General features: G+C 37.5%; 1 non-coding gene across 1 annotated transcript; it reads left to right on the top strand.

Annotated features, from left to right (window-relative positions):
* The first annotated feature begins 10,223 nt into the window (after positions 1-10,223).
* LOC111722593 lies at positions 10,224-10,327 on the top strand. The gene has a single exon (XR_002771341.1). It is a non-coding gene; the product is annotated as a U6 spliceosomal RNA (small nuclear RNA).
* The last annotated feature ends 1,889 nt before the right edge of the window (positions 10,328-12,216 follow it).

The following is a 12,216-nucleotide window of genomic DNA, read 5'->3' as shown; positions in this document are numbered from 1 at the left end:
TATATTCATTAAGAATTTTTTTGAATTTCTGAGGAGTCTGTTGTTATTTCATCTCTGTCATTTCTGATTGATAAAATTATAGAATTTACTCTTTTATTACTAGTTAGGCTAGCCAAAGGTTTATCTATTTTATTAATCTTTTCAAAAAACCAACTTTTTGATTAATTGATCTGTTTTATCATTCTTGGTTTTTGATTTCACTTAATTCTGCTCAATTTTTGTTATTTCTTTTCTTCTGCTGGTTTTGGGGTTGGAATGTTCCTCCTAATACACTTGCTTGATATGTCCCATTAAGTTGTTGACTCCCTCTCTTTCCATTTTCTTAAGGAAGGCTTGGAATGCTATAAATTTCCCTCTTAGGACTACCTTTGCAGTATACCACAGGTTCTGGTGATTCATGTCTTCATTTTCACTTGGTTCCAAAAACTTGGTAATTTCTTTCTTAATGTCATCTATGACCCAGCTATCATTTAGCATAACATTATTAGTTTTCATGTCTTTGAGTGAGTACACAGATTCCTGTTGTTACTGAGTTCAAATATTATTCCATGATGGTCCAAGAAGATGCAAGGAATAATTTCTATTTTTTAAATTTGCTAATGTTAGACTTGTGACCTAAGATGTGATCAATTTTGGAGGATGATTCATGGGCTGATGAGAAGTATGGGTATTCAGTTTTGTTAGGATGAAATGTTCTGTAGATGTTTGTTAAATCCAATTGTTGCATGGTTAAATTTTACGTCTAAAATTTTTTTGCTTAGTTTCTTATTGAGGGATCTACCCAACACTGCCAAAGGGGTGTTAAAATCTCTATTAGGTGCTGTAGGAAATCAAGTTGCTCATGTTTATTAGAGTCTCTTAAAAATTGAGCCACATTCTGGTTGGGTGCATAAATGTTAATAATTGAACTCTCATCATGTGGAGTGTTTCCCTCAACAAATATGAAGTGACCATCCTTATCTTTCCTTACTTTTGTTGGTTTAAAGACTCTTGTATCTGAAAATAAAATTGCAATATGTGCTTTATTCTGATTTCCATTTACCTAAATTATAGATGACCATCCCTTCACCCTATATTATCTATATTTTTCTTTTAAGGTAAGATGAGTTATTGTATGCAGCAGATATATGGCCTGAGTTTTTATATCCAGTCAGCATACCTATGTCTCCTTAGAGAATAATTTAAGTTATTCATATTAATTGAGAGTATTGATAAGTCTAGTTGTATTTTGGGTATTGAAGTTTTCAAAAGTCCAATGGACATTTTTAATCCTTTCACCACTGAGAAAGTTGGAATTTGATCAAAAGTTTCTGAGTGAGTTTACTTTGGTGGTAGAGCATTGTGCTAGTCATTGTGGAGGATAGGTCTGAGAATATTCTGGAGACCTGCTTTAGTTATGGCAAATTTCTTCAACATGTGAATGTCATTAAAGTATTTAATTTCTCCATCATAAATGAAACTCAAGTCTAGCTGGATACAGAACCCTGGGTTTAAAATTGTTTTGTTTTAGGAGAGTAAATGATGATGACCATCCTCTTCTGGCTTGAAAAGTTTCAGCAGAGGTAAGGAGACAAGCAAAACAGCCAACAGGTAACAGTCTTTGACAGAAGCTCCCATCCAGAGGGAGGAATAAAGTCCAGAAAATACCCCACAAAGTTGAAGACTAGGAGCCCAGCAGAGAGAGGAGAGTGATATCTGCAGGACAGGTCTGCTGACGCAAACTGCGACTCCTAGAAAGCAATCTACAGGTACATAGTACATTCCGAAGGAAGGGTGTCCATCCCCTCCCCCAAGAAAGTTGTGTTTTTTCTCTTTGTCTGCTCCTGTGAGTTTCCTACAGGTGAGCAGTGAACTGAGGACTTATTGTCTTGCCTCACCTGTAAGAGCTACAGGAAGTGGGGTCTACTCCCCTCGAGGGACCCTGCTGAGACTCCAAACACCCTCTAGCCAGGCAGAAAAATCGAACTAACATTTCACTGCCATTTTGAATTCCCAGTCCACCCTTCCCCTCTTGCCTGCAGAGACAGTGAGAGGAGGCTGAAGAACAGCATTTCCCCACCCCTGTGAGACCCAGCCCCTATCCCAGCTCTGCAGCCAGAGAACTGCTTTAGCTGTGTGTCCCCCCACCAGCTGCCACTGCTTGGCTGCCACCCCCAGGCACCTGAGCAGAGTGTACCAAGTACCGTTTGACCTGCACGTCCCCCATGCAGCTGCCACCACTTGGCTGCCCCCCCAGGGCACCAGAGTGGGGAACACCCCAGAATGTTTGACCCACACAGCTGTCACTGCTCGGCTGCCAACCCCAGCACAAATGCCAAAGACTGTTCCACCCACATGGCTATCACTGCCCCCCTCAGCACCCAAACAGTGCGTGCCAAGGATTAGTAGACCTGTACATCCCTCCCCCACATGGCTACTGCCACTTGACCACCGCCCTGGGCGCCTGAAAGGGGCACCACAGGACTGTTGATCCATGCATAATTCCCACTCTGCACTGAAGGCTTTTCAACCTGCACTGCTGCTGCCCCTTGCTAGCCACCCCAGGTCACCCAAGCAGGGTGCACCCTGGGCCACTGCCCCTGGGCATCAGAGTGAGGCATGTCCAAGACTGTTTGACCTGCACAACCCCCATGCAGCTGCCACTGCTCAGCCGCCATCCCCGTGCAGCGAAGCAGAGCACCCTGAGGAGTGTTTGACCTGTGCGTCCCCCCACAGTTGCCATAGCTTGTCCACCACCCCCAGCACCCAAGCCAGGAACACAATTGACTGTTCCACCCATGTGTACCCTTAGGCTGCCACTGCTTGGCCACTGCACCCTGGGCACCTGACAGAGCTTTGCAGGACTGTTTGACCTGTGCAGCCCCCATGCGGCTGTCACCGCTTCGCCACTAGTCCCAGGAACCTGAGTGGCCAGGTCTGTTCAACCTGCATGGCTACTGCCACTTGGCCACCAGCTCTGGACACTCAAGCAGGGGACACCGAGGACTGTTTGACCCCACGTCCCCTGTGCAGGTGCCACCGCTTGGCTGCCACCTGCAGAACCTGACAGGGGTGCCCCAGGACTGATCGACCCATGCATTCCTGGCCCACCAGGCCTAGTGGCCCGAGAAATGCAAGAAACAATTAGTTGAGAGGTAACCACACAGGCATGGCAGTAGCTGGAGGTGAACAGCTGCAGCCACAGCACCTAGAACACTAAGGCTCAAATCCCTGAGTCTTTTCTGGACAGACACACCCTATCTCTCCTGGAAACCAGAAGCCAGCATCTTGTCCAGTGGAAACCACACACTGAACGGTTTGGGGATGGTCTCCAAATGGTGCAAATTCACCATGGGGCAGAATCAGTGGAAAAACTCTGGTAACCAAAATAACCAGAGTAGATCAAGTCCCCAAAGGAAGGAAGTATGGGGCAGAAGCAATTGAAGATCTCATCCACAAACAGATGGCTGAGATAATAGAAATAGAGTTCAGAATCTGGATAGCAAATAAGATTAACAGAGTGAAGGAAAGGAGGGAACTAGAATTTCAAGAAATTATTCAAAACGTGTCTCAAAAATTCAATAATTTCAAAGATAAAATGATCAAAGATTTTGAAACATTGAGGCAAGAGCTTGCAGCCCCAAAGATATGAAAAATATGGTAGAATCCCTCGGTAACAGAATGGAACAGGCAGAAGAAAGGAGCTCTGACAATGAAGACAAAGCTTTTGACTAAGCACAAAATCTCAAAGATGAAAAGAAATGGAAAATAAAAATGGACCTTTCACTCAGAGAGCTCTGGGATAATTCGAAGAAAACTAATGTTCGTCTTATAGAAATCCCTGAAAGTGACAAAGTTTCTTCAAAAACACAGATGCGATTCTTCATGAAATTATGAAAGAGAACTTTCCAGACATGCCAAGACATTCTGAAATTCAGATAGCAGATAGTTTCAGAACCCCAGCACAACTCAACCTGAACAAGACATTCTCCTAGGCACATTGTAATTAACTACACTAAAGTTAATATGAAAGAGAATATTCTGAAAGCAGCTAGATGTAAGAAAAACATAACCTACAAGGGGGAGAGTATTAGGATGACTGCAGATCTCTCTGCTGAAATATTTCTGGCTAGAAGAGGATGGTCATCAAATTTAATCTCCTAAAACAAAATAACTTTCAACCCAAAGTCCTGTATCCAGCGAAACTGAGTTTCATCCATGATGGAGAAATTAAATACTTTAAAGACATTCACATGTTGAAGAAATTTGCCATAACTAAACCAGCTCTCCAGGAAATTCTCAAACCTATCTTCTATAATGACCAGTGCAATCACCTACCACAAAAGTAAACTCAATCAGAAACTTTTGATCAAATTGCAACTTCCAAAGTGGTGAAAGGATTAAAAATGTCTACTGGACTTTTGAGCAACTCAATGCCCAAAATTTTACCAGGCTTATCAATAATTTAGATCAATGTGAATGGCTTAAATTGTCCTCTAAAAAGGCACAGATTGGCTGATTGGATACAAAAACTCAGACCGGACATCTGTTGTATTCAAGAATCACATCACATCTTACTTTAAAACATAAATATAGACTCAGGGTGAAGGGATGGTCATCTATATTCCAGGCAAATGGAAAGCAGAAAAAAGCAGGTGTTGCAATTTTATACCTAGATACAATTGGGTTTAAACCAACAAAAGTTAGCAAGGATGAGGATGGCCATTTTATATTTGTTATGGGTAACACTCAATATGACAAGATCTGAATTATCAATATCTATGCACCCAACCGGAATGCACCTCAATTTATGAGAGACACTCTAACAGCCATGAGCAAATTGATCTCTCCAAATTCCATCATAGTCAGAGCTTTTAAAACTCATTGGCAGCATTGGACAGATCCTCTGATAAGAAGCTTAGCACAGAAATTTTAGATTTAAATTTAACTATTCAATTTTGGACCTAACAGACATCTATAGAACATTACATCCTAACAAACTCAATACACATTTTTCTCATTGGTCCACGCAACATACTCCAAAATTGATCACATCTTAGGTCATAAGTCTAACCTCAGTAAATTTAAAAGAATAGAAATTATTCCATGCATCTTCCTTGAACATCATGGAATAAAAGTTGAACTCAGTAACAACAGGAATCTGTAGTCTTATACAAAAACATGGAAGCTAGGTAACCTTATGCTGAATGATAGAAGGGTCAAAGACAATATCAAGAAGAAAATTAGCAAATTTTTAGAACAAAACGGTAATGAAAACATGAGTTATCAGAAACTCTGTGATACCACAAAGGCAGTCATAAGAGGGAAATTTATAGCATTGCAAACCTTGCTCAAGAGAATGGAAAGAGAGGAAGGTAACAACTTAATGGGACATCTCAAGCAACTGGAAAAGGAAGAACACTCCAATCCCAAATCTACAAGAGGAAAAGAAGTAACCAAAATTAGAGCAGAATTACATGAAATTGAAAACTAAAGAATTATACAACAGATCAATAAAACAAAAAGTTGTTTTTTGAAAAGTTCAACAAAATGAATACACTTTTGGCCAAAATAACCAAGAAAAAAGAGTAAAATCTCTAATCTCATAAATCAGAAATGGTATAGATAAAATAACAAACCACTTAGAAATCAAAAAAATCCTCCATGAATACTACAAGAAACTTTATTCCCAGAAATATAAAAATCTGAAGGAAATCGACCAATACTTGGAAGCATGCCACCTCCCAAGACTTAGCCAGAATGAAGTGGAAATGTTGAACAGGCCTATATCAAGATCTGAAATAGTATCAACTATACAAAATCTCTCTAAAATAAAGTCTGAGACCAGACGGCTTCACATCAGAATTCTACCAAACCTTCAAAGAGGAACTACTACCTATATTACTTAATCTTTTCCAAAATATATAAAAAGACAGAATACTACCCAACACATTCTATGAAACAAACATCACTTTGATACCCAAACCAGGAAAAGACCCAACAAAAAGAAAATTATAGACCAATATCACTAATGAATATTAACGCAAAAATTATTCAACAAGATCCTGACAAACAGAGTCCAGCAACACATCAAACAAATTATACACCATTACCACGTGAGTTTTATCCCAGGATCTCAAGGATGGTTCAACATATGTAAATCTATGAATATAATTCATCACATAAACAAATTAAAAAATAAAGACCATACGATTCTCTCAATTGATGCAGAAAAAGCATTTGATAATATCCACCATCCCTTCATGATCAGAACACTTAAGAAAATTGGTATAGAAGGGACATTTCTTAAACTGATAGAGGCCATCTACAACAAACCCACAGCCAATATTGTAATCAACAAAGTTAAATTGAAATAATTTCCACTCAGATCAGGAACCAGGCAAGGTTGCCCATTGTCTCCATTGCTCTTTAACATTGTAATGGAAGTTTTAGCCATTGCAATTAGGGAAGAAAATGTGAATAAGGACATCCATATGGGGTCAGAATAGATTAAACCTTCACTTTTTGCAGATGATATGATTGTATATCTGGAAAACACCAGGGATTCAACTGCAAAACTCCTAGAAGTGATCAAGGAATACAGCAGCATCTCAGGTTACAAATTCAATACTCATGAATCAGTAGCCTTTATATATACCAACAGCAGCCAAGCTGAAATAACAGTTAAGGACTCTATTCTGTTCACAGTAGTGCCAAAGAAGATGAAATATTTGGGAGTTAACAACGGATGTGAAAGATCTCTATAAAGAGAACTATGAAACTCTAAGAAAGAAATAGCTGAAAATGTTAACAAATGGAAAAACATGCTCATGGCTAGGAAGAATCAACATTGTTAAAATTTCCATATTACCCAAAGCAATATATAATTTTAATGCAATCCCTATTAAAACTCCACTGTCATATTTTTAAAATCTTAAAAAAATAATACTTCATTTTATATGGAATCATAAAAAACTTGAATAGCCATGACATTACTCAGGTATAAAAACAAAACAGGAGGAATCATGCTACCAGACCTCACATTATATGATAAATTGATAGTGATTAAAACAGCATGGTACTGGCACAAAAATAGTGAGGTAGATGTATGGAACAGAATAGAGAGCCAAAAGGTGAATTCAGCTACTTACCATTACCTGATCTTTGACAAGCCAATTAAAAACATTGAGTGGGGAAAAGATTCCCTATTTAACAAATGGTGCTGGGCGAACTGGCTGGCAACCTGTAGAAGACTGAAACTCGACCCACACCTTTCACCATTTACTAAGATAGACTCACTGGATTAAAGATTTAAACTTAAGACATGAAACCATAAAAGTACTAGGAGAAAGTGTAGGGAAAACACTTGAAGAAATAAGGCTCAGTGAATTTTACAAGGAGGACCCCCAGGGCAATTGAAGCAACATCAAAAATACACTATTGGGAACTGATCAAACTAAAAAGCTTGTGCACAGCCAAGAACACGTTAAGTAAAGCAAGCAGACAGCCCTCAGAATGGGAGAAGATATTTGCAGGTTATTTCTCTGACAAAAGTTTAATAACCAGAATCCATAGAGAACTCAAATGTATCAGTAAGAAGAGAACAAGTGATCCCATCTCAGGGTGGGCAAGGGACTTGAAGAGTAATTTCTCTAAAGAAGATAGGGACATGGCCTACAGATATATGAGAAAATGCTCACCATCCTTAATCATCAGAGAAATGTAAATCAAAACTACTTTGAGATATCACCTAACTCCAGTAAGATTAGCCCATATCACATAATCCCCAAACCAGAGATGCTGGCATGGATATGGATAAAAGGGAAGACTTCTGCACTGCTGGTGGGAATTCAAACCAATACATACCCTTTGGAAAGACCTCTGGAGAACACTTAGAGAACTAAAAATAGGCCTGGCATTTGATCCTGAAATTCCTTTATTAGGTAGATATCCAGAAGACCAAAAACCAAATTACAACAAAAATATTTGTATCAGAATGTTTATTGTAGCCCAATTCATAATTGCCAGGTCATGGAAGAAGCCTAAGTTTCCATCGATCCATGAATGGATCAATAAACTGTGGTATATGTATACCATGGAATACTATGCATCCATAAAGAAAGATGGAGACTTTACCTCCTTCATGTTTATGTGGATGGAGCTGGAAAATGTTCTTCTTAGCAAAGTATCAAAAGAATGGAAGAAAAATTATCCAATGTACACAGCCCTATTATGAAACTAATTTATAGCTTTCATATGAAATCATCTTTCAAAATTAATCATATCTTAAGACACAAGTCTAACCTCAGCAAAATTAAAATATTAGAAATTATTCCTTGTATCTTCAAAGAAAATCATAGGATAAAAGTTGAACACAACAGCAATAGGAATCTTCATACTCAAAATCATGGTAACTAAATAACCTATGTTAAATGATAGCTAGGTCAAAGATGAGATTAAGAAGGAAAACATCAAATTTTTGGAACAAAATTATAATGAAGAAACACAAAGTATCAAAACCTATGAAATAATACAAAGGTAGTCCTAAGAGGAAAACTTATAGTGTTTCAAGGCTTCATCAAGAAAACTAAAAGAGGGCAGATGTGTGGCTCAGTGAGTAGGATGCTGGCCCCATATACTGAGGGGGGTGGGTTTGAACCCATCCCCAGCCAAACTGCAGCAAAAAAAAAAATAGCCAGGCATTGTGGCAGGTGCCTGTAGTCCCAGCTTCTTGGGAGGCTGAGGCAAGAGAACCGTCTAAGCCCCAGACCTGGAGATTGCTGTGAGCTGTGATGCCATGACACTCAACTGAAGATGACAAAGTGAGACTCTGTCTCATAGAAAAAAAAAATGAGGAAGTCAACTTAATGAGCTCATCTCAAGCACCTGGAAGAGGAAGATCACTCCAACCCCAAATCCTGCAGAAGAAAAGAAATAACCAAAATTATAGAAGAATTTAATGAAATTGAAAACAAAAGAATCATTCAGAAAATCAACAAAACAAAAAGATTTCATTTTGAAAAGATTAACAAAATTGATAAACCTTAGCCAACCTACATAGAAACAGAAATATAAACTATCTAACATTGTCAATCAGAAATAATAAAGGAGAAATAACAATAGACACTTCAAAATCCAAAAACTCCTTAATAGCTACAACAAAAAAACTCTATTCTCAGAAATATAGAAATCTGAAGCAAATGCATCAACACCTGGAAGCACCCAAACTTCCTAGACTCAGCCAGAAAGAATTAGAAATTTTGAATACACCTATATCAAGCACTGAAATAGCATCAGCTATGCCAAATCTCCAAAAAAAGAACTCCAGGACCAGGTGACTTCAAATCAGAATTCTACTAACCCTTTAAAGTGGAACTAGTACCTATATTACATAACATTTTCTAAAACATAAAATAAGAAGGAATACTTCCCAACACATTCTATGAAGCAAATATTACTCTTATCCATAAACCAGGAAAGGACCCAAAAAAGAAAGAAAATTTCATTATCATTAATGAATATTGATGCAAACATATTCAATAAGATCCTAGCAAAGAGAATTCAACAACTCAAAAAAATATATACACAATTATCAAGTTGGTTTTATTCCAGGGTTACAAAGTTGGTTCAACATATGTATAAATATAAATAACATAACAAACCAAAACCATATGATTCTTTCAATTAATGCAGAAAAAGCTTTTGATAATATCCAATACCCTTTTGTGATCAGAATACTTAAGAAAATAGGATTAGATGTGTCATTTCTTAAACTGATAAAGGCCAACTATAGCAAACCCACAGCCAATATCATATTGAATAGAGTAAAATTGAAAACATTTCCACTCAGATCTGGAAGTAGACAAGGATGCCCATATTCTTCACTGCTATTTAACATAGTAATGGAATTCTTAGTATCACAATCAAGCAAGAGAAGGTGATAAAGGGTATCCAGATGGGCTCAGAGGTGATAAAACTCTCACTCTTTGCAGATGATACGATTTTATACCTGGAAACCCCAGGGACTAAACTACAGAACTCTTAGAAGTGATTAAGGAATACAGCAGTGTCTCAGGATGCAAAATCATTACTTACAAACCAGTAGATTTTATATGTACCAACAATAGTCAAGCTGAAAATATAGTCAAGGGCTCCATTATTTTTAAAGTAGTATCAAAGAAGATGAAATATTTGGGAATTTACCTTACAAAGGATGTGAAAAATCTCTGTAAAGAGAACTATGAGTGCTTGCTTCAGCAGCACATATACTAAAATTGGAAGGATACAGAGATTAGCATGGCCCCTGTGAAAGGAGGACATGCAAATTCATGAAGCGTTCCATATTAAAAAAAAGAGAGAGAGAGAGAGAGAACTATGAAACTCTGAGAGAAGAAATAGCTGAATATGTTAACATATGTAAAAACATACCATGCTCATGAATGGGAATAATAAACATTGTTAGAATATCCATACCACCCCAAGTAAGATTTAATGCAATCCCTATGAAAGCACCATTGTCATACTTTAAAGATCATGAAAAATAGTACTTCATTTTATATGGAATGAGAAAAATCCTTGAATAGTCAATACATTACTCAGAAATTAAAAACAAATCAGGAGGTATTACATTACCAGACTTCAGGCTATACTATAAATCTATAGTGCTCAAAACAACATGGTACTCTTACAAAAGTAGAGAGGAAGATACATGGAACAGAATACAGAACAAAGAGATGAACTTAGCCACTTATCATCATTTGATCTTTTATAAGCCTGTCAAAAACATATATATGGGAAAATATTTCCTATTTAACAAATGGCACTAGAAGAACTGGCGACAACCTGTAGAAGACTGAAACTGGACACTCACCTTTCATCATTGACAAAAATTGATTCTCACTGGATAAAAGATATAAATTTAAAACATGAAACTGTAAAATACTATAAGAGAGTCCAAGCAAAATGTCTGGAGATATTGGATTGGGTAAATATTTTTGAGGAATACTCCCTTGTCAATGGAAGCAAACACAAATAATTAATTAATGTGACAAGATCAAACTAAAAATCTGCACAGCTAAAAGCACTACAACTAAAGAAAACAGATAGCCTTCAGAATGAGAGAAAATTTTTGCATGTTGTAATTCTGACAAAGCTCTGATAACTAGAATCTACAGAGGACTTAAGTTAATCAATAAGAAAAGAACAAACAACACCCTCTTTGTGGAAAAGTGAGTTGAACAGAAGCTTCTCTGAAGAAAACAAGCACATGGCCTACAAACACATGAAAGCATGCTCATTGGCTTTAATCATAAGAGAATGTAAATAAAATCCACTTTGAGATAACACATAACTTCAGTAAGACTAGCGCACATCACAAAGTTTCAAAACTGCCAATGCTATAAGCAGTTTTATGCAAGTGTCCTTATGTTGAAAGAATTTTTTTTTCCTTCTGGGTAGATGCCCAGTAAGGGATTGCAGGATCAAATGGGAGGTCTAGCTTGAGTTATTTGAGGGTTCTCCATACTTCCTTCCTAAAAGGTTGTATTAGTTTCCACTCCCACCAGCAGTGTAAAAGTGTGCCCTTCTCTCCACATTCATGCCAGCATCTGCAGTTTGGAAATTTTGTGATGTGGGTCATTCTCACTGGGGTTAGATGATATCTCAGGGTTATTTTGATTTGCATTTCTCTAATAATTAGGGATGATGAGCATTTTCTCATATGTTTGTTAGCCATTCATCTGTCTTTAGAGAAGTATCTGTTCTCTCTCTTGCCCATTGATATAAGGGATCATTGGCTTTCTTAATAATGATTAATTTGAGCTCTTTGTAGATCATAGTTATTAAGTTTTTGTCTGATTCAAAATATGCAAATATCCTTTACCATTGTGTAGGTTGTTTATTTGCTTTGGTTTCTGTCAGAAGCTTTTCAATTAAAGTCACATTTGTTTAATTTTGTTGTTGCCCCTAGAGTCCTCTTCATTAAGTCTTTCCCCAGGCCTATATCTACCAGTGTTTTTCTGTGCTTTCTTTGAGATTTTTTATCACTTCCTCCCTTTTTTTTCCTCCCTTATTTTTTTTATTAGATTATAATTGTGTACATTAATTCTATCATAGGATACAGTGTGTTGCTTCCATATGCAGTTTGGAAAACTCTCATCCAACTGGCTAACATAGCCATCATGTCCTTCTCATAATTGTTGTGTTAAGACATTTATATTCAACCTTCAGACAAATTCA

The sequence above is a fragment of the Otolemur garnettii genome, unplaced genomic scaffold (genome assembly GCF_000181295.1).
Source record: "Otolemur garnettii isolate 467f Iridium unplaced genomic scaffold, OtoGar3 scaffold00284, whole genome shotgun sequence".
NCBI lineage: Eukaryota > Metazoa > Chordata > Mammalia > Primates > Galagidae > Otolemur > Otolemur garnettii.
Note: the sequence above shows the minus strand (reverse complement) of the source record. Positions and strands in the feature narration are given on the sequence as shown.